Source organism: Drosophila serrata, unplaced genomic scaffold, assembly GCF_035046125.1.
Source record: "Drosophila serrata isolate PLE 108 unplaced genomic scaffold, ASM3504612v1 contig_217, whole genome shotgun sequence".
Lineage (NCBI taxonomy): Eukaryota > Metazoa > Arthropoda > Insecta > Diptera > Drosophilidae > Drosophila > Drosophila serrata.
The window spans coordinates 1,627,084-1,646,511 of record NW_028257115.1 but is presented as its reverse complement, the minus strand read 5'-3'; the positions used below and the strand labels follow the sequence as shown (position 1 = coordinate 1,646,511).

The following is a 19,428-nucleotide window of genomic DNA, read 5'->3' as shown; positions in this document are numbered from 1 at the left end:
AAATTAGTTGAAGCCATTACCATTACTCCAGGTGCTCCTGGGACCCATATCCGTATCACTTCCATGTCCTTGCGCGACCAAGACGCCATCTGTTGTCGCAATTTGAATTGACCTTAACCTCGCCTCAAGCAAGAAAACTGGAAAAACGACAAGTGAAAAGCGAAACGCGAAAAAAAGGAAACTCCTGACAACTGCGAAATAGGATGTAAGAAAGAAAATCCATCAAAACATAAACAAAGTCCAGCGAGAACAGCTGATGGCGTGCCAAGAACAGCTGTTCTCACAGGACGCCTGCGCGAAAGAATGGCAATTAAGAGAGTCCCTCCCAGAGCTAAGAGAGTCTGCAAATGTGTTTGCTTACGAGTCCTGACTTTGCACAAAAATGTCTTTGGTGGAACGCAAGGACATGGTCCACAGGAAGCAGTTGGCAACGCAGCAGTAACTGACAGTTAACTGCGGCTGCTGCTGCTGCTCCTTCGGTCTGAGTTGCTGCCCCTTTGAACACACAGTCTTCATTCTCGCTCGGTGGCGTTCGCATCGTCGTCGCTTCTACGGTTCGTTCCCAATCAAAATCAAACATAATCCTCTGCCGAACCTAAAACTGACTACGAATTTTCCGATTTTCATTGCAGCCGTGTCAGTTGCGTTTTGCGTTCCGTGCGATGCGGCTGCGTTATTAGCTAGCATTTTCCAGTGATTTAGCTAATTAATAAAAATCTTAAAAAAATATATTCTTATTATAAATAAACTGGTGCTTATATTTTTAGTAAGAAAAATAATTTGAAAAATAAATACTATTTGGACTTTAAAATTATTTTTAAAGTTAGTTGTTGAATATTTTTCAATGATAAAGTGATACAAGAGTTCATTACCAAGTGTCCGGATCTAGAAATTGTCAATTAATTTATGATTTCAAGATGCTTTAAAATACCTTTTATTTTTAGTATTTTTTAGTCTCAAATATAATATTTTTTTCATTAAAAGTTAAAAAAAGAACATGTTAATAGAGTATTTTAAATTAAAAGATTGATGGTCCTTATAATTAAAGAATGAAATCTAAATATTACTTCGATACCCCGATTTTATCTTAAAAGAAAAAAAAACGGATCAAGAAATTTAAATATTAATAATAAATAATAACCAATTTCTAAACTCTATTTTCTTAGTCTTTAAACACTTTCTTCAACTAACATATTGACGCTCTCAACCTACAAAACAAAGTGTTAAATGGAAACCAAATAAAACGATAATGAACTCAAAATATATCAAATAATTGTGCAAAACGCCTGCCAAAATGCAGGCATTGTGTGTGAAATTACGCAAATAAATATTAACCGAAAAACTGAACAGATTGAAATCATTATAATAATGCATCATCAGCCGAGGGCAAATGTTTGCCGAACAGCTGCTTGAATAATTTGCCATAAATCAACGATAGGACAACACTTTGGACCCTAGTTTTGCAGTAAGTGTCAACCGCTTGAATTATTTGTGAGACAATAAATTACCCAACCTACATATATCTGCGCAGCGCTATAAATATGCGAGGGTCTCTGGAGAGCATTCAAGTGCTTTTTATTTGTAAATAATTAAATGGGGCATTGGGAGTTCAGGCCAATTTTGCAGAAATCAAACCTGATCAAGTGGCACTCATAAATTTGAAGAGATTTAAAGCTGCTTCCGAAGGCTCTTGGACATGAGAGTAATTGAACTCTTATCAATACAATTGCAGTTGAGTTAAAGAAGCGCATTTTCTTTAGGATTTTCCGGGAATTTATCAACCTTCTCGTCAATTGGGCACTCCGATAGCTTGCTCGTCTTTGTCAATTCTCCTTTTTTTTTAGCCGGAAAATTAATGGAGTGTTGAGGCATTTTCTCCGCTTAACACTTATTCCTCAAGTGGAAGTTCCCAGATTTTGACAAAGAGTACAGGCAGCATCACAGAGATGCCAAGGGTTCAAATACTCAAAGCTATTCGGTATACACCCACGCTCGAGACGAAAACGGAAACCCTTCAAGGATGGCTCGAGCCTCGAGCTATCCCTTTTGGCAGTCCATTGTCCCTGTGATTTCTCTATCATTGGAATTCTAAGCGAAAGATAAAGAAAGGCGGACAAAAAGTGACTTTGCCCTGGTCCTGAAACAATGCAAACAATCACCAAAATGGCACTAGGCAAATACAAGAGCTGACCGCTTGCACGTGACAGCGCAGGACAATGAAAGGGAATGGCAAACAGCCCAGAAAAATAAGTGTCGCAGCGAGAAAAATTATGTATACAGCAAGGTCCTTGAATCAATGGCCAGAAAATATGTTGAGCTAAAGTAAATATTAATTGTCGGGGGGGTTAGAAGTAAGCACTCGAGAAAGTCGCTTAGATTTTAGCAACAATTTTATATCTAAAATGTACAAATTACCTATGTTGATTTGCTTTAATGCAGCGTAAATAATTTCAAACCAAACCAGCTTAATATAACATAAATCCATCGTTCAATTTGTATGTTTGCTATATTTTTCAAGGACGTGCTAAGTCTCCCTTTGGCATTACATTTAAAAAAATTAATCCCTCATCGCTATAAGCTCTTCATGCTATTACATATTGAAAATCAAATCCAAATACGTTACAGAAATAAAAGAAGAAAAAAAAACAGAATATGCGATGTGGAAAGCTATGCCATTGTATTGAGTTCGACGAAATCTGCGAAAAGTTGTGAATGCCAAAAGCAAGCTCTTCCGCAAAGTAAACAATTTTCCGAGAATAGATTTTTGCACTGGCTCCCGACACAGATTGTTAAAAAATTGGTATGTTTTTTATGCCGAGCATCAAGGTTTTACAGGGATATTTTATCACTGCCTACAAGGCCTTCTTCATAGCCGAAAAAAAGAAACTAATCAAAAAGGAAAACAAAGTCATCTGTCAATTTGCAGAGAAAACAAATAAGTAAAAAATACAAACAAATTTAATTAAAGGCGGCTCCATGACGCACTCAATATGTCGGTCTATCCGTGGGGATGACTTTGCGGCGCGGAGGAAATGAAAACTTATCAAAGTTTCAGCTTTGGTTTACTTTCACTTCCTCCTGTTATTATGGGATAAGATTTTAATCAAAAATCAGTTAAAACTTTCGCCAACTCGGTGGAAACTGCTTCGTCAAATTTGTTAAGACACTCTTTTGCTAGTCCTGTTTCTCCTTTTTTTTTTTGTCAGTAATTTCCTCTATAAATTATAAATTATTTTCCAACTCACCAGGCGGCAGAGACTTTTATCTCCAAGGAGCCAAAACACTGGGCCAAAAATTGTTGTCTAATTTGCATAACGCCGGTGTTGGCGTCGGCCTATGCGGCGTATGCGTAATAATGATCGAAATCAAGTCTGACGATTTGCCTTATTGACTTTGCTGATATTACTTTATTTGCGCAGTCAAATTTTCAGCTCAGATTTCCCTCGGCTTATTTCCTATTGAATTTCATATGGTTCAACGAGTGTTAGTGTGTGTAAGTGTAGGTGTTGTGCGTTCTTGTTGTTGTTGTTGTTATTTTCGCCTTTGTTTCATGCACGCACAAATATTTCCTTGACGGCTTTCCCCTCTCGTATTTGAGTTCGTAATTTGAGTTGATTTGTGATAAGCGTGGGCTGCTGATTTCGATTGTTTTTGCCTCCCATTTCCATTGAATTCTTTGTCGGATTTTTCTAGGTTTTTTTTTCTTATTTCGTGGGTTGACCTGCCTTGACATTGTTGTGGGAGTGGGAGTGTGTGTGTTTGCCTAGTTGTAAGCTATGCTTATTTTTTATGCTCGTTTGCCGTGATTGGAGTGAATATGTGGGGAGGGGGTCGTACTTGTGTTTAGGGGTTTGTGCTTCGCATCAGATTTGTATGAAAATGATATGCCAAAAATACCAACAAAACAAATCCCCCGCACGTAATGCCAATTACATTAAAATTACTTTCAGCGTTCGTTGCCAGAAGCATTTAAGATATGGCAAACCAATTGAAACATTAAATTTGGGGCCATGTTTTCCTTAAATATTTGATATGCAAACAACAGCCTTAAGCCAAGGATTTTATAGGTGATAAGATTTGGCCGAAGCCTTGGGCTTGGATATCTCATTCATAAACCAAGGCTATGTTGAAATCCCATTAAGAGAAGAAACCCTGAAGAAGCACTTAAGATTGTCAGAACCAATTAAAACATTAAATTTGTAAAGAAATGTTTCCCTTCAGGGACTGACAGCAAAAGAAAGAGTGTAACTTTATTTCAAAATTAAATGATTTCACATTCAGAAAGGGAAAAAAAGGGTAAAGGAAGAGAGTAATTTAATTTAAAGATTAAGTTAAGAGCTTCCTATCAGAAGCTACAAATTAAATGGCTTTTACGACTTGGGACATTCTTAGGTCGTTGACATTTGCAAAATTAATTGTTTTAAGTATTCCTAATTAGGGTTTGCTAGATAAAATAAATGTTTGTTTCTTACTTAAAAAGAAAGAATATGTAGTCCCTAAAAATAATATTAATTACTTGTGAAATTTTGTCAGGAGTTAACATTGTTTCAGTAAAACTATTCAATATTTAAAGCACTTTAATTGGTTAAGAGTTTCAAATATAGTTCTCTGTTTAAGTTTATATAAATTTAATATCCAGACAGCGAGCAATTTAAAATTTATTATATGCATTTGTTTCTCAAATTACATTTCCATAATAATATTTATATTTATATTCAATACAAAAATCTCCAATCAAAAGCAAAATGAAATCAAAACATACAGCTTAGGAAAACTCCAAATAAATTCCTAGCACGTTTCCATTAAATTTCTATACACATATTTTTTAGTGCTGTTTTAAAATCAACTATATATAATCCCTTAAAGCTACATATTTCACAGTTGATAAGTGTCTCACATCCCGAAATGCACTGTCCTGGCAATCGAAAAAACCATTTGAAAAACTTGAACTGCAACTGCCAGTTATCCGCCCACCCAATTGCCTTGAAGCGTAAAAAGCCAGGCATAGAAAAGTTGACTCCTGTTTCGGACTTTTTCAGCCAACAACAATTTATTAACACAACACCAAAAAATAAAAACAAAACAAAAAAAGAGTGGAAACTTTTACCAACAACAGCGAGATTGTGACAAAAATTGTTCATGGCGAACACTTGAGGCGCTTTACAACATCAGCAGAACCCGGGAACGCCGGAATATTCGCGATTTAAGTTGGCATCATAAATTCAAAAAAAGCCAACGGAAAAAATAACAAGAGGACGACGACTCCTGCATAATTTATGAGCCCCGAGTAGAGCGAGGCTGCAAAGCATTATAGGAAAATGCAAACAAATTCGTTCAAAGCCAGAAAAAAACTGCCTAAAAAAATGGCGAAAAACTGTGATTGTAATTTGCGACAATGCTCTGGGCTGCCACTAATTGTTAAATGTGATAAGTGCTTAGCGAAAAATAAACAATGCTGCGATCTTTGCTTAAAGTCTTAATAAAACAAACACATGTTCTACTAAGAGAGGTTTTAAAGGAATACTAACATTTATTGAAACTCAAATACCAATTCAAAATCACAAATTTAACTACTTAAAGCAAGTTAAAAGCTACCAATTAAACAATTATACAAGACAACAAGTACAATAAATAAAATCCAACAGAAATACATAAGAAATATAATTGCTTCATTAAGTTTTCATAGGAAATGCCTCGCTCGAATCTTCTTTGGAATGATAAATATTCAACCAACTTTCTTTACTTTTATTAATAAATCCTGGGCAAAACTATGTCAAATCTTGCCAAGTTACATAAGAAATAAAATGGAATTCAAGAAAACCAAACAAAATTAGCAAACTTTCGTTTAAACTACTTCAAAGGAACATAGAGGGAGAAAAACTTTAAGGAATCCCCAGCTGGCAGTGCGGGTTGATAGAGAATAAAATGAATTGAAAAGGACATGACCATGGGCACCTTAATGAAGCTGCTGCGTCAGCAGAGCCGCAACATTTGGCAACAGCGAATGGCCATTAAAGTCCCTGGAATGTGTCCAATGAATTTAACAGTATGCCGAAATCATTTCTTCCCGGGTTTTTCTCTTTTTTTTTTTTTTTTTTCTTTTCCGCCCTCCTCATCACAGTTTCATGAGAGGAAAGTCGTCCTGGCAGAAGGTGCCCCGGCATTAAGTGCTCCCATTAGTTGCCGTTGCTGCTGATTATAGAATATCCACGGGATCTGCTTCCCTGACCCACTCCTTCTCAACATCAAGTGTCGCCGTAATAGTTGCCTTTATGACAGGACAATTTGGCACTTGGCCAACTCGAAAGGGTTTCCTTTTGGCCACCGAAAATTTCTAGGAATAACCCCCCTTTTGCTAACTGCTTTCGGATAGCATAAATGTCGCTGTTGCCGCAGCGTAAAAAAAAGGGACATGGAAGAGCGGAATCCATTTAAATTACATTTCAATGTACGGCTACGACTACAGCAATGGTTAAGTACTTTCATGCCAGGCACGTAATAGACAGCATTCTGTAACTGCAAACGCCTCTCTCATTTATTTATTGCCAAGCAATTGCAGCAATCAAATCGAAAGGAACAAGACACCGGGCACACCCAACTATGCCATGCAGTGAAAGAAATTGTAAAGGTAGTTTGTGGTAATATTAAAAATACGAAATCATAAAAATAAATATATCATTTGAAGACATTTAAACGGTATTTAATTGGCTTTCTGTGAATAAAACTAAGCTTATATACTTCTAAATCTAATTTCTTCTCTTAATCCCTTTAAGAATACCTTTATCTACCTTTAAAATCAAGCTGCATTAATATTGCAGTTTAATCTTTAAACAAATTACATTATTTTTCCCCCTTAAATAATTATTTTCTCAGTAAGCTAGAGAAAGTTTTTACAGCAAAAAAAGGGGGCTGGCTGGCTTGGCTTCATCGGGCCGTGTGCGTGTACCATTTTGGCTTCGTGTCAGCCAAGTCAAGCAAACAAATCATGGTTTCAGCCCAACAATCCTGGGCTCCTCGGCACCGAGAAAACTCCGTAGGAGCGCTCATAGTTCGCAGCGCGAAAACGCATCGCCAACTGTCAGACACTTTGGCATAATTGGGTCATAAAGTAGTCCAAGGATCACGGAGCCGATACATCGATGACGGCTGATGACCTTTTCGAGTGCGTGCTTCAATCCGATAAAGCGCAATCCGGCGCATAATTAAGGCAAAAAAAAAAATAAAGAAAGAAAAACTGCACAAGAGAGATTTGCATGCCAAAGGCATTCCAAGAACTCTTAGCCGGAGCAGAGGAAATGGGTTAAATATACAATTGAACATAAGTACTTAAGATTTAATCTATAAATCGACAAACGGAGATTGCAATTTGCCAGGGTTGAAACAATATTGTTAATTGGATTGAAACTTAAAGCAATCATATGGATTCCTCATAAATTAAAGTCTTAAAATCTTAAGCGGTTGGGTTTATGGTTTCACTTACTGTTAATCAAGAATCGCTTTGACCTTCACTTGACTACAATTTCCTAATTACAATAATCAGCTTTAATGATTGTTTTACCATTTCTACAAAACAAACTTTGCCATTGGCTAGCCACAAAGTTAATTGGCTTCTCTGGACTCCTTGGAACTATATTTTTTCTATTGAGTTTTTGGGTTTTGCCTTGGCGATACGCGGTTTAATGGCCTATCGTTCGCCTATAATTAGCAAACAAAATGAATCAATTTATGGGAGTTGCTCAGCTCTCTCTCACTTTTCCTGTAGGCTTTGGTAAATATTTACTTGTTGTTCGTTTGCGTTGCCAAAGAATTATGAAAGTTTGTCACGTTTATGGGCAGTAGTAAAATTGCGATTAGTGTAAATAAAGAGCAATGTATTATTTACTCAGTGGATTGAATGATAAAGCATTATATAGGGTGTTGCTTGAACTATTTGTAAAGAAAATATTGAGAAACCACTTAAGTGTTTATTTCTGAAAAGAAAATATTTATGAACAAATACACAAAATCAGAGGTAACTCTACTAAAGCTTATTTTCCAGTGTTATTTGAATAAATATCCCTAAATAGACACTTATTTGAAGTACTTGGAACATAAATAATGTACTTATATTCCCCTCGAGCCTTTGTGACAATTTCTTGGCCAGAATTTACCACAAACTACATTAAAATTTACACGCAAATTTCTCGGTTTTGTCAACAACAAATCTCCTAAGTGCGAAAACATGTTTCTCAAGCACCAACTTTAAGCCTTTCAAACTTGAAGTCGTCAGCAATTTGTACAAGTTAATGGACACCCTGTGGACTCTCTGTGTTTGTGTTTGTGTTTGTGTTTGTGTCACCACCATCACTCACATAATTCAATTAGCCCGCTTCGTCCTTAATTACAACTACAAATGCATTGGGGGCAAAGGGCAAGGATTCCTGCCAGGCCCAGCACAGTATGTCCACGCCCACTTCTACACAGTTCATTGTAATTTTCTGTGGTAAAATGCGTAAAATAATTAAAACAACATAAATAATGTTATTATCAACAAAAGCGAGAGATAGATGGGCGACGAAGGGTCCACGGAGGGGCGAAAAGTTCGAAGGAAAGAGAAACAAAATTCGACCACCCATCGTCCTTGCCTTGGAGCTAAGTAGATTTCAAATTATTCCATTAGTGTTGATGACATTTGGCGAGAGCTGCGGACTCCCTGGCCTGAAGGACTCTGATGATGATATGTGAAGTGCTAATGCCGCTGTCCATCCGTCCGTCAGTTTGTCTGTCTGCCAAAATTAGCCAACTTAATTAGGCAAACTCCGGAGGAGCCCCTTGCTGTGAGTAGAGATGGTAAAAATAAATAAACTATCGATATATATTGGAATTTTTGTAAATTAATTTGATTGAAAATTATATAAAATATTAAATATTGAAACACTTTAAGTTAAATTTTTATGTAAACGGTTTTATAAATTAATTAAAACATTAAATGAGCGAACTTATCTGTTGACACTGATAAGGGGTAGTAAATAACTTCTATACTACATGGCAAACTTCTGTCGAAAGTCATAATAGCATATATCACGGTAAAACAAACTTAATAATAAAATATATATCGAATTTTCATTAGCTACATATCGATATACATACATCGATACATCTTGATATAGTAATATATTCTCATCACCTAATAAAAATGACACTGTAGTGTTAATTATAGTTAAGTTTCACAGCTTTAACTTTAATCTTACCTTCATTAATTTCCTTTTCAACTTTAGTTTATATTGTATCAAATATACTTGCCATACTTTCGATATAAAATCAAACTCGATAGTTTTACCGATATTTCTTATCTAAGCATCCCTAGTTTTTAGAACCAGAACCATTTCAGGCAGCACTTCTTTAGTCTGAGGGGAGGAAACACCATGCAACTTGTCAACACTTTATCGCCGGACAGCGATGACGACAACTAGATCCGATTTGCTGCTGTGTCAGACAAATAATCACCCGAAACTAGATCTCAATGGGGGCTCAACTAAAAATTAAATGCAAATTGCATGCACGAACGCACCAGACTATGTGATTTATGCGGCTACATAATGCAGACGAGGAGGCAGCATCTCTTGGCATTTCGGCATCTCAGCAAATGAGCGGCCATCAATCAGTTGGGGGACCTGGGATCCGAAAATGAAACAAAGACCGAGGTGCGATAAGCTGCGATAACAAAGAGGGGGGTTTTTGTGGGGCCAATTTCCTACGAGGGGGATGGGAGATTAATGATACAGGATTCTGCTCGTGACAGTGTGATCATGAAGTCGCATTCCGTCGAATATTTATTTACCCTGTAAGGTGGTGGATTATCAGACTTAATAAACCAGCATTTGTATTCTGTATTTCTGTATTTATTTTTAGCCCCGCCATTGCCAGGGTAACAATTTGCTTCTAGACGCGTTTTCCTAGACTCTCGTCCTTTCCGTTCACGGTTACATTTTGTCATAATTTGTTTTTTCGCCTGACAGGACAGATAAAAAGCTTTCCCAGCAATTGATTAAAGCTGACAAAAAAGACATCCGCCAGTCAGTACAAAGTTTTAAAGCCTTGGGTGGAGAATATATATAAGGGACCAGGATAATAAATTAACTATGGCCGACACGTAGGCACCATAAACTTCGAACTGCTTTTCACTTTTCCACGTCTATTTTTCAACGGGAGCCTCAAATTTTGTCAAGTGGTCAGCAGAAAAGCCCCGAAAAGAAAAACCCACACCTCCCCCAATACCTCATGCAAAATTAACAATCTAAAGCCGCCCACCAAAGAAAAATCTACAAAGCTAAGACAATTCTTAAAATACTCTTTCCTTGCATAAAGAGATATGATATATCCTATTTTATTTGGCCTTGACTGTGGATCCCTCCCACCTGCAATACAAGTTATATATTCTTGGAAATACTCTGACCAAAGATAAGGTATTTTTCCAGCAAAAGAATTCAACTACTTGAATTGTTTCTCGGTGTACGGCAAAGTGGGCTCTGGACCACCCACTCGTGTACTTGACCTTGCCGGCTTTCATTCACCAAAGATGTCGAAGGACTGAGAGCAGGCGGCTGAGCTATTTACAGCTGACTTGGCAGTATTTTTCTTTTTATTCCTGTGCAGCCGCAGGCAGCTGCAGGCTTTTAATTTTTTACAGCTGCTATTTAAAAAAAAAAAAGAAAATATAAAAAAAGAAAAACAAAATAATGGAGAAGAAAATGAAGGGTGTGAGAAATGTGAGGGTAAAAAAGGCCAACCGAAGGCCCCTCATCTGGCTGCGCCATTATTCATATTTTGACAGGCAGCCCCTGTTGGACTGTTCGGGGCCCACGCGGCGTATGCGTTTTATTTGCTTTCATGATGAACTTTCTGCATATTTTACGTAGGCCAAATATTTTCCCAGCTCAGCTCCAGTTTAACCCCTCCTTCCCGTGGGTTTTTGGGGAAAAGTCTCCCCCCCTCCCCTGAAAACGAGCAGCTAATGCGCGTGAAAATACTTGGGGAGCTGGCAAACCGGCAAAACTGGCAACCGGCAGTCCAAGTTTGAGTTTGAGTTGTTAGCTTGATCTTTTTGTTTGGTGTAAAACGTGGATTGTGGCGTTTGTTGATTCTAGCCAGAAAGGGGGGGAAACGCAAACGCAAACGCAAATAAATGCCAGGCAAAAGGGTTCTGCAATTCAGTCATATTTCACGGGGTTATGGATAGTCGCATCGGGTTAAGGAAAAATTCCTCAATATTGAAACCCCACACAATTTCCTGGATAAAATGAGATATTTGATGAACTTATCTGTGTTGAGTTGAATGAATGAAAATCTTATTTCTGGAATTTATTTGTGGCACCTGTACAAATTGTTTATCTCTCAATATATATATATATATTTATTTTGGTTTGAAAAATACTGGAAAATAAACGTGGATTAATCTTGAAACATCTATACTTGGTACTTTATTAAAGACCTTGCCATTTTTAATGACATTTGTTGTAAACTTTGGTACTAAACCACCACTCCAAGTGGCTTAAAATCTAAAGATATTAATTTAAACTCTTCGAAATGTATTCAACGACTCTGACACTCGTTTGCTGCTCAAAACTTTTTCATATTCGATAAAATCTAGGGTTTGATAAAGAGAAATCTTGAGAAATGTCTGCTTAATACTTTATTTAATAGCCAAAACTTCTTGGCTTACCTTTTTTCAGACATGCAAAAAAAGATATGAAAAGCTTGAGTGATTTCAATTGAAACGTTGAAAACTCTTATAGAAAAGAAATTCGTATTTGAATTCTGCCGTTGACCCTTGTGAACTGAGCTCGACGTCTCCTCTGCCGAGCTGAACTCAGCTCAAATGTCACAAAGGACCTCAGGCAGCTGACACAACACATTTGGGCCGTCGAAAACGGGTTCAATCTTAAAGTTTAGCCCGAAAGGAAATGTAGTTGAGACAAATAACCGCAAACATCTGTGGGAGCGAGACATTTGCATACCGAAAATGAGGACATGTGTTTGTGCCAGGAATTGATAAGGACGCCCACTCACCGAGCAGGACTCTGTCTCTCTCTCTTGCATAATTCACGGTACGGCAACATCATTCGGCAGGAACAATGGACCAACATTGATTTATGCACAGACGTCTTAAAATTTAAATATAAATAAATAAAACGGTGCCGGGTCCCATAAATAAATATGACAAACACCTCGGGAAATCTCAGGTTGCTTGCGGTGGTTGGGTTTCCTTTGTGAAAGCCAAAATGGAAATGCATTTGTAGGCCAAAATGTTTATTTAATGAGTCGTTTCAGGTTAATTTACCATAATTTATGTGCGAATGGGTTCAAAAATGTAGAGCATAAATAAGGCTTTGGGTTCGAAGAAGACCCTTTTTTCACGGGGACTGGGCACTCATCTGCCATTGAGTTATGATTAAGGGACACATTTAATGCCACTTTAAGTGTGGCCTTCATTTTGTCACATCCTGTGTATCCAGTAGTATCGGCCTCGGACTTGGTCCTAATTTTATTTGCTTTGGTCATGGCAATTACATTGTCGGACATATTCCATTTCGTGTTGTCTATTTTTGTGCGGCAAATGAAATTAACACAGCATCAACTGGGCTACCGAGAAAAGCGGGAACATTGGGCATACAGCGCGGCACAAAAAAAAAAAAGAACACATACACACATGAAAATGAGATGCCATTAAGGAGGAGCAAGAAATTTCTGGGCGGGGCCACTGCGGGTGGTGAAATATCAATGGCAGAACCAGCAGGACCTGCTGGTATGAGGGTGGAGAGAGGAGAAACCTGCCACAGCCACTGTTACTGCTACTTATGCGTGCAGCCCACACAGACATACCCCAGGGGCTCAACTACACTGAGCAAAAGGATCAATCTTGTTTGCTCAAAAATATATACTAAAATTATTTAAAACTTAAAGAAATTAGTGAACAAAGAGGGGGTTTTAAAAGAGAATCCTATAAGCAAAAACCGAGACTAAAATCTACTGCCACTACTCGTTGTTTATGAAAAGTGTTTAATAAATAAATCAGAACTAAGCTTTTAAAGTGATCAGAAAACAGATTGCCTGCACAAAATAAGTCTTAAATAAAATCTCAAAAATTTTACAACTCATTAAGAGCTCCTAAACTTATCTCTCAGTGTAACTATCTCCATTCACATGCCATATATATGCGGATTCCTTCATTCGTTTGGCTGTCAGGCCGCCTGCTTGGCTGCTGCTACTGCTGCTCGGCGCTGCTCATTCATATCCATTGTGGGGGAGAAAATGCAATCAAATTACTTTGATGTTTCCATTAATGTCGTTTACTTTAACGCTGAGGAATAGCAGTAGGAGCAGCAGCAGTAACTGCGGCAAAAGCGGTGAAAACAGCATCAACTGCCACACAACTGAGCTGAAATGATAATGTTGGAATCATCTGTTTTGCAGTTTGCTCCTTGGAATGCCTCATTTGATGCCTCTGTTTGTTCGCATTTTCATTTCGTTGTTGTTGTTGCAAATCAGGACTGAATGTCCTGGCCGCCTGGCATTTTTATTGAGCCCGACGGGCGTCTCAAAGGACAAAGTCTGTGTCCCCGGACCCTGCTGTGGCTCTCGACAAGCAATTCATTTGAGTTATTATCTCGGTGTATCAATGGGGACCGCACCGTGTTTTTTATTCTCCGCCACCCCCCTTAAAGTGTGGTTTTAATGTTTAGACAATCTGCGTGAATCCCCCTTGAATTTTCTGTGGCAAAATCTCTGTGTAAAGTGTCATTTCCGTTTTGGTTTTATGACATTTCTCATCGTCGCGCCATTATCTTTCCCCATTTTCTTTTGTTTGACAAAAACCGGAAGGGAAAGCATTTCCTGTTCTGCGGTTCTTTGTGGTTTAAAATGCAAACAATAATCCAAGGCCATGGAAAATGCAAGACGTTGGCTAAATGTCTCTAAAAAGTGCAGCGTAGTCACCAAATGTATACATTGTTAAAACCATAAATTTCATAGAGAAGAAAATGTAAACAGAAGCGAAATGTTTTTTTCAATTATCCTGTCAACTTGCCAGCAGCAAAGATTCGCCTGAGCAAATTTACTTTTCTCGAGATCAAATTTTTAATTACTCTTTGCCATTCGCTATTTACATAATTTCATTTCGTTTTCACACCTCCGCCTTGGCCCCTGACCTTGTGGAATGGGTGGGTGGGTGTGAGCTGTAAGCTGTGTGCACTGACAGTTTGTCGCAAGCTCACACCTCCGTTTCGACCTTGCCAAGGTCCCGCCGTTGCGCCCCAATGCCTTGCTTTAATGATAGACGACCTCTCAGGAACTCAGAAACTCGGGACTTGGCGGCACTCAGTTGGCAGGACTCTTGGCGCAGTGGGTTCTCGTTCCTCTTCAATCGACCCACTTCCCACTTAGCCTGGTCGGCAAAACAAAATGGCTAAGCAAATAGGGAGGGCGGGCGGTCGGTCTGGTCAAGGGGGGCGTGGCGGCTGGGTTCAACCAGCCATGCACTTGACAAGCAGGCCAATTGTTGTTGTTCCAATCGGTCAAAAGACTGACAATAGCAACAGCTGCTTATTATTTTTATGGAGCACAAATGTGGCCAAGATAATAGTATTTCAGGGGAGTTAAAAAATAAGAATATCTTTTGAATCTTAAATTTAATGGCATAAAAACTCAGTTCATTGGTGGAATATTGTGAGAGCATTATCTTTAAAGTAATAGAGTTTATTTTTCATTTGTTTGAGTAATTAAATTAAAATACAACTTTTTATCTAAGCTAAGTATTGAAATTGACGAGTGTATATCTTAGGATTTCATTACTTTCAGAACTAATTCCAAATTCCAAACCTTAAACTTTATTTTAATTGATATATTGGTTACTAAAAACCATAAATATAAAGGCATATTTTTCAACTAAGAAGCAGAAAACCTTTGACCACTCAAACTTCATATTTTTATACATTTTTTTTATTAATAATAGAATAGAACAACTACTAGTGCCACCCTCCATAGTAAAGCCACAACAAAAAAATCCAAGTTTGTGTCAGGTTAGTGCTCGTTACACGTGGCTTGATTTGTGCTTATTGAAATGGGCGTTTATTTGCTTAATAACTTAGACCTGGCCAAGGCCATGAAATAGATAGGCAATTACCGAAACCAATAGGTGACCAAATTGCTGACAATCAAATGTTCATTCCAAGTCCAGCCAAGGACCATCTCCATCTCCATCATCATCATCATCATCAGTTCGGCTTTTTGCCACTCAATTAAGGGGAGCATTGTTTCAAGTTGCAACTACTACTGAAACTACTTGTTTCGACTCCCTACCGAAACTATTTGCACATGTGCAAAAGTTTTCGCTACAAATTGCTGGCATTCAGTTCGACCATTATCCCCTCACTCCCACTCTCGCACTACATCTACAAACTTAGGACCAACACGATTCAATTTGGCCCCAAAATATGCACCACATTCCCTAGAATGTGTGTCTGTTGTGTTATCTCCGTTCGGGGTCCGTTTCATCTGGTTGTTTATAATGGCAACAGACTGAAAGCCAAACCCGAAATTGTGTCAAACGGTGCAAAAAGGGGTTAGTATAGTTAGTATCCGATATGAACTCATGTGTAATTGCATTGATAAGTCTACTTTGTATTTGCGGCCAGTAGCTGGCCAAAATATTTGGTTGCCCCAAAACAATGGCATTAATTATGGCTTCAATCTTTAGAGCTTAGACCATTCAGTTGATTTCATCATTTAATGTGCTTAAAATTGAAAGGTTTCGGTTTAAATCCAAATGGAAATATTCTTGAATAAAAATATTGTTATCATTTATATCTTAATGAAAACATGAAAGAAAATTGACTTCCAAATGCCAAAAGTTTGGAGTTTATAAATGGGTCATGGGAATTTGAATTCAAAATCGACAATAACTAAGTCAAAAATGCAAGAATTTATTCCTCCAGGCTTCTGTGTAGTAGCCATTATAAGATTAAAATGAAGTTTCCTTTTTTATAACGAATTTATATTCATAAATATTCAGTTATTACCCAATCAGAACGATTTCCTTAGGCTTCTCAAACATTTGCTATGTTAATTAAAGCCTTTCAGAGTCCAAAAACATATAAATATCCGTTTTAAACTTTGCTACTAATCCTATTACAATTTAAGTGACAAAGTGGCTTTAATATTCCCAGTACAGCTCATCATTTAACATGCTTAATACATTGTCTATTTATATGTCTAAGCCACAGGATCTGTCTGCTCGAATTGAAGCCTCATTTTATATCACAATTGATTTGCCGAAGACAGAAATTCAATTTCGTCTGCGAATTTCACCGCTTTTGCATACTTAAAACTCTTTGAGACCGAAATTAGCCCGCAGCTCACACTCACTCACTCACTCACATTTATTCCCATTATTTTAACAATACGTCTATGTGGGAGAGCACCTTGTTTCTTATTTCTTGAGAAAGACTCATTCAGACTGCATGACGTATGCTTGATATGCGAAATTCCAGGCGACAAAGCTTAAATAAAGCGAAAAGAGTCGCATTTTTTTACGTTTTTCGTTGTTGTCTTTCTGTGCAAATTTCATGGAATTTTCTTCTGCGGAGGCGAGCAATTTGGCAAACGAACAATGACAACTGGATGACATTTGAATTATGCTGGCGCAGCGTGTGTATTACAAGGTCGCGGTTAAGGCGGCCACCTGTGCGTATGAGTAATTCGCGAAAGCAAAAAAAAAATATATATTCTCCTGAGACGGGACGGGATTCGCGTGCGGCGAAAATATGTCTCTGGGATCTGTCTAATTACATCGACCAACAAGAAAAGTAATTCTTTCCACATTGAAACTTGCTCGAGAACAAAAAGAAAAACAGGGGGAGAACACAAGAAAGAAACTTTGACAGGAAATTTGTAGGGAAGTCAGACTGACTGACATCCTGACACAAATATTTACAGATTGTAACTGTATTTATGTTTGTCCCCTGCCCACTTGGCCCAGTCCTCCTCCCCTGCGGCTAGACATCGCCAGTTGTTACAGTCATGACTGGCAGCTTGCGTCCCTGTGTGCGTAAGTGGCATCACCATCAAGTCATCGTCATCGTCATCGTCATCCTCATAGTCGTCGTCGTGACAAACGGTTGCAATCCCCTCCAGCATTTTGATGCGGCACGGAACCCCCTTCCTGCTCCACACACACACACATCCGACAAAAGTGCAAATTGGAACGCGTCACAGAGGGGACAACAGGGGTTAAGGGTGCCATCATAATGCGTGTGCCAGCAGAGAGAGAAAATGTTATCGAAAAGCCTAATATAGTAAATAAAAACAAGATAGGAACTATATACAGTTGCAGTATGCAATAGAATTACAGGATCGAATCGGAAATCGACAGTAACTAAGCTTTAACTTTGCATAATTTTAATCGATATTTATCGATCTTTTTATAGCCAATTGTTTCGACAAACCAAAATTTTAAAAACTCATAACTAAGCCAAAAATGCATTCATTTTAATTCGGAAAGCTGTTCTATGTTAGTTTTTATAAGGTTAAAAAATCTGCATACTCAATTTCATATTTTTTCAAATTTAAAATTTTATCAATTTTTCAAATTTTTAAATGATACATTTAAGTGATATAAAATGTTGAAAAAATTAAAAAAAAAAAATTTTACTTCCTAAGATGGCTAGATCGGTTCGGCGTTTAATGCTGATCAAGAATATATATGATTTATAGGGTCGGAAATGACTCCTTCACTGAGTTTTAAGCTACTGACTAAAATTATTTATATATTATATTTATAAACATTTTTAGGACAATTTTTATGTACAAAAAAACTCATAACTAACCCAAAAACGCATTTATTTTAATTCGGAAAGCTGTTCTATGTTAGTTTTTATTAGGTTAACAAATCTGCATACTCAATTTAATATTTTTTCAAATTTAAAATTTTATCAATTTTTTAAATTTTTAAATGATATATTTTAGTGATAAAAAATGTTAAAAAAATTAAAAAATTTTTTTTACTTCCTTAGATGGCTAGATCGATTCGGCGTTTAATGCTGATCAAGAATATATATGATTTATAGGGTCGGAAATGACTTCTTCACTAAGTTTCAAGCATTTGACTGATATTTTAATACCCGGCAAGGGTATAAATATATATAGAAAATATTATGCAGTTCACTTTAATTGTGAACTAAAATAAATTATTTTATTTGTTCAGAATTACATAAAGTGCTAGTTTCTTTATAGAACATCTATTATTAACATAATTCCTTACTCATATATTACTCTTAGAAACATCTTGAAATCTACATAAAATCTTCTTTGTATTTTAGAGATGTTTCTTGAGCTAGATGACTATTCCTTATTCATTTACTATTCCTTGCAGTGTGTCCTTGGCTCTTATCCTTCCCTCGAGGCACTTGAGATTTTCTTGATGCCACATACTCGACGCATAGAAAAGCTGCGAGCGCTAATGGCATCGCTGAAAGAATGCAGCATGCTATAATTCTAATCTCTTTGTTTTTCTCTTGCATCTCCTAAGAGGCTTCTTCGCTCATTAAATTCCTTTCCCCGTCAGCTTTAAGGTTTTTTTTTACTTTGCCAAATTGTTGGAGAGTAAACAAACATTCCTTCCAGTTGGCTGGCGAAAGCACTTATCTTAAATTTGATCAACTCTAAGGGAATGCCCCAAACCCTAATACGAAAACTGAACCGAACCGAACCGAACCACCAGCTGTCCATCTTCACACAGGAAATGGGGTTTGGGAGTATGACTTTTCTTCCCCCTCGATATATATTTCACTTCCTGCTGCTGCTGCTGCTACTTGTGCTGCTTTTTCTTATTTTTTAGCTAACCATTTAGAAAACAATTTAAAATAATGCCACTGCAGAAAGGCAAAAGCAAACAAAAAGCGAATAACGAACAAGTTTGCTTACGTGTACAAGAAAAATGCAAATAAAAGAGCGTAAAACCAACAGCGGGCCATGAGGGAAGAAAGTAAACAGGGGCAGCAGAAGCAGCGCAAAACAAGCAATCAATAATCAATATGGAGTAAATATTATTTTGAAGAGCCAGTAAATAGGAACACACTCGACGCTGGCTTAAATCAAATGCTTCGGAGAGCATTCAAGAAGATTTCCCTTCGGCTTGAATTTCATTTCGCTGCGATTTGTTGGCCACCATGCCTGCCATGTTGCTTTGTCCAGTACTCCAGGACCCTGGGATATCCTTTCCTATCTACAGCAGCGATTTATGTGGCTTCCAGCTCAGCACTGTGGGCGTGACATAACTGGTTTATCAGTTAAGGCAGGAGAAGGAGCTTCTCTCACTGGACCAAGGACCACACAGACCACGAAGCATCCCTCTCGCCATCCGGAAATCAGTTTTGATTTCAATTTCTCTTTCAC

The 19,428-nt window shown here is 37.6% G+C and overlaps 1 protein-coding gene across 1 annotated transcript in view; it reads left to right on the top strand.

Moving 5' to 3' along the window:
• The first annotated feature begins 437 nt into the window (after window positions 1-437).
• Window positions 438-19,428, top strand: part of MsR1 (Myosuppressin receptor 1) — a 32,069-nt gene continuing 13,078 nt past the window's right edge. Inside the window, exons 1-2 of the mRNA XM_020958718.2 lie at window positions 438-554; window positions 1,167-1,465. The gene's annotated coding sequence lies outside the window, so the exon portion shown is untranslated. The remainder of the gene's footprint in view (window positions 555-1,166; window positions 1,466-19,428) is intronic.